This window comes from Cynara cardunculus (assembly GCF_001531365.2).
Source record: "Cynara cardunculus var. scolymus isolate 2C chromosome LG 6, CcrdV1, whole genome shotgun sequence".
Taxonomy (NCBI): Eukaryota; Viridiplantae; Streptophyta; class Magnoliopsida; order Asterales; family Asteraceae; genus Cynara; species Cynara cardunculus.
The window spans coordinates 18,491,898-18,496,585 of record NC_037533.1 but is presented as its reverse complement, the minus strand read 5'-3'; positions in this window follow the sequence as shown (position 1 = coordinate 18,496,585).

The window sequence follows — 4,688 nt, the reverse complement described above, 5'->3', positions numbered from 1 at the left end:
CCTGAGCTGCATGACCAAAGCCGCCTGGATAGGGGTGAGGCGTCGAGGTGGCATGAAGGAAAAGGCGTTGGGCGACCTAGTCCGCATCAAAACCCCGTTGGGGGCGCCTAGGGTTTTCTCCCGACCAGCAGTAACCTTGCTCCTCATTCTTCCATCCAAAACTATTTCTCCCCTACTTTTCCTCTCTACCTTGAGCACCTTAAAGTTTTAAGTCCAATTTAGGGGCCTTTGTAGGACATAGCTTGGTGTTCTATGGTCTGTTAGAACTCAATAATTATCCTAACTATATTTTAGATTTTTTATATTTTAAAATAAGATGTTTATTCTATATTTGATTATATTTATCTGCAGTTAGTTACACGAATTCAAACATAGAGCTTTAATAAGTCGTACTTATGCAAAATTTATTTGTAATCTTGAATTTGAAGTAATATGCATCAATAAACAATATTTTATGCATAAAAAGTGGTTTTTAAGAGTTTCCGTCAAATGCTTTATAATATAGTATAGATAGTGGCCATAGGTTAGCATCGACATGCTCATGATGAAACGGTTATGAAGCCATAAAACATTTTGAAATGTATCAGAATTAAAGATGGCTTGTGATATTGACGAAGCCTCAAATCCAACTATAACAATTACGGGCTATCATATATTTTGTAACATTTATCAACAGGTTCGTATACACGCCCTAATGGAATGATTCAAATCAAATGGCACGTGCCATCCACATGCCAGTGATATAATTAGGTTAAAGAACAGCACGTTATGTCTCAAAGTGTTCAAATAAATGTCCAAGATAGATGACATACTAAAGTGCTGACGGCCGTAAAAGAGTTGAAAAGTGTTAGATATTTTTAGATATTTACAAGCTTCGTCTATTACACAAACTCGCTTTGCTACATTTAGTTTGGCCGATACCATCGTGATCATTAGGCAGATATTTATCGCATTTCATCAACACCAAGTCACCAACATAAAGCATTTGTTTTACTACCTATCGAGAAACGTTCATAAAAGAGAAAGCAAGAACATTTTGAAATGCCACCAAAACCTGATTTCGAAAAAGTGTAATACAAAAAGAGGTCTAAACACAACTAAAGAAGAGAAAACGACAAGCACGCACTCTTCCTTTTGTTCTTTTGGCAGCCAAAAAGAACGTTTGCTTTGTTTTTTTATATTGCCGACTCCAAACAAAATATCGAGCACAAGAACGTTGTGGGATAATTGCTACTTTAAATTGATATCGTTAGTTTAGAATTCTTTTCAATTTAATACAAAAAAGATTCGACTAAAGATTATATCGTCAACGTTCATGAACCTTAAGAGAGAGCGAATTTTTTTAATTACACTTTGTCTCAAATTGTATTTGATAGACATTAAACGTCAAAAAAAATAGAAAGATAAATAAACCTTCAAAAGTCCATATATAAATAAAGGTTTCTAACAATTTGAGACTCGTGAATGCATATACAACCCTCATCTCAACCATTCAATTTTTAATCAATTAATTGTTTCCTAATATAAAGTATTAAYCATAATTAATAAACTCTATTCATATTCCATAAATATTCAAATCATAATAAATGAACTCCAATCATTTCTATAAATATCTCAATTAATTGGGTTGCGAAGGTTGTACAAATGCACAAGRTTGTAAAAGAAATATACCCTATATATATATATAGACTTAGGATCATGTGAGACCAATGGTTTTTCGTGAGACCCGTAAGACCAATTCTCAACCCTTGGATTAGATTTACAATCGTCAGATCTAAACATTCATAAACTCCACGACACTTCTCAATAATTACAAAATTGCCACCTTGCAACTTTATACCGTTAGATCATTAGATTATAAAGTTGATCAATGAACATAAATTGGTCTTACGGGTCTTACGAAAAACCCTTGGTCTCACGTGAACCCAACCCAACCCTATATATATATATATATATATATGTATATATGTATATATAGTTGGTTCAAACGGAAACTTAATGGTAATCAAATAAGACAACACGAGAACGAACAAATCACATGTGATTTACACTAAACTCATGTGTAAAAACACTTCTTGCAACCAAGTCGCTCGCACCCTTGTTGTTGACTTTGTTTCGTTTGCTGTGTTTCAATGCAAAATCACATGTGATTTGACGTTCTCGTATTATCTTATTTTGATCATGTTTTCGTTTGAATACATACACACACACACACACAGAGGTTCAAATGAGAAACACAAAAATGGGTGAAGCAATCTCGATTACTAGTTTAAAATTTTGATTTTCAAGTCTTTTTCTCACTAATTAAGATAACTATGGAAAAAAAATAAAATATCATAATTTATTATCTATTTTTTGAATATTGATAATCATCAACTTTTTCTCCAATTTTCCACCTTGAAATTATTGACGATTTTACAATCTACAAGTCGAAGTAAATCTCAATTACATAAATCTCATATGTGAACATAAACATCGATGTTTTTCATTCGTCATTTGAAATATAACCAAATGCAAAAGATACCAACAAACCATTATCAAAAAGTGATAGTTAGGTGTGTATTGATTTACATGTGAATATGTAAGCCCTGACATAGATTCACATGTGAATCCTAATATAAAGTCATATGTGAATCTTAATCATAACTTGTAGTTAAATCAATTTAAAACTTATACCTAAAATTTTAAATCAGTTTAATATTCATATATAAATATGTTAATACTAATATAGATTCACATGTGAATCTTAATCATAACTAGTAAATGAATCAAATTACATTGATAATCAAAAGTCTAAACCAGATTAAGATTCATATGTGAATCTAAAAAATAAATATCGTAATGAATTAGAGCAAATTATGTATGAGCTTTTTTATTTGATAGATACAATCTACCTAAATCTTGGTGCTCCAAAACCCTATTTTAAGGCACAACCTTTTGTTATGTTTTAAAAATATTAATTTCCACCATTTTCAAGAATTTATTCTTTTAATTTGCCAGCTTTGTTTTTTTTTTTAATAATAAATTAATGTACTAAAAATGATGACTAATAATATTAAAGGCTAAAATTCCGTACGAAACAATTCTTAATCCATTTTTTAATGACCAAGATAGTGACATTTGGTTTAAGATTTTATTTATTTAATTAAATTTTATAAAAATTGTTAAATAAAAATATACAACAACTTTAATTGTAGTGATAGTATCAGGGGTGCTCAAAAACCCGACCAACCCGATCAATCCAACCCAACTGAACGTAAAATAATTCAACATGATGTTTGATCGAGTTGTAAAATTTTTAAACCGTAGGTATTGAGTTGATATTGGGTTATTATTATTTGAATACAACCCAACCCGATGAACTCGATATCATTTTATTTTTTGGATTTAATATGATTGTTGAGTTTATATTAATATATACATTAGACAATTACGCTATCACATACGCTCTTGATATATACATATTTTCAATTAAGTCTCCATCTCTATAAAAGTAATTCGTATATATGTTCAGTAACTGTGAACATATATATGTAAATTGAGAAAATTAATTGAATGTGATATACATAAGAAATATGGATAAGTTGTATCAAATGGTTAATGATGAAAACGAAATTATGAGTAGAGAAATAACATATTAAATGTTAGAAGAACATTTTAATGTATCAAAGCATCAACCCTACTAACCCGATCAACCCATACAGTTTAGGTTAGGTTGGGTTAAAAAATTTCAAATCGCAAGCATTAGATTAAGTTGTTCAAATGTCTTCAACTCGATCAACCCAACTCATTAACACCCCTAGTTAGTATACATAATTTCTCAAATGCAAATCTACAAATTTCTATCAAACTTATAAAACTTAACCAAATAGGTTACGACGTATTGGTTAAAAACTTAAAAAGGGTGTCATAAATTCCATCTTCGGGTTTGAATCCAGATGCTGTTAAAACCTTTATAGCCATGTATATTCATCTACGATGACTCCAACTCTTTCATGATCTTCTACGGATTAATCAGTGCACACAAACTAGTCCAGATACTTACAATTATTCAAAAAAAAATTATTTTCTAACATTTGTATGCATTTTCCGAACTAGAAAAGAACATGCAATACAACAGCACGACATATTTAGGCTGCAAAACAGTAAAAACGAATATGCATGGCATGTAAACTTTGCTTATGGGACGGTGGCATGTTTCACCTTTTTAAGGTAAAATACAAAACCTATTGTACGTCTTTATAAAAACTAAGTATGTTGTTTCAGTATGAATCTATAAAAAGACGTGTGTTGAAGCAGAGACATGTTATGATCAGAAGACATTTGGTATTGATTTATTTTTTAAACCGGTCTTTTGGGGCTCAAATAGTGCAAGAATACATGTCTAAAAGTAGGGTTTTTTTTTAATAAAGAAAAGGAAAAGCTTTTGCTTTAATAATTAAACATAAATAAAACCTAGGATTAGATCTCTACATCGACAAAAGGAAATATAGTGCGTATTGTTAAAGGATTGTAATAAAGCACCCGACGGTAATGGAGAGCCACGAGTACCAAACCCTTTGACGACAAAACCAACCTCTCAATTCTTTACATATATGTATATGTATATGTATATGTATATGTATATGTATATGTATATGTATATGTATATGTATATGTATATGTATATGTATATGTATATGTATATG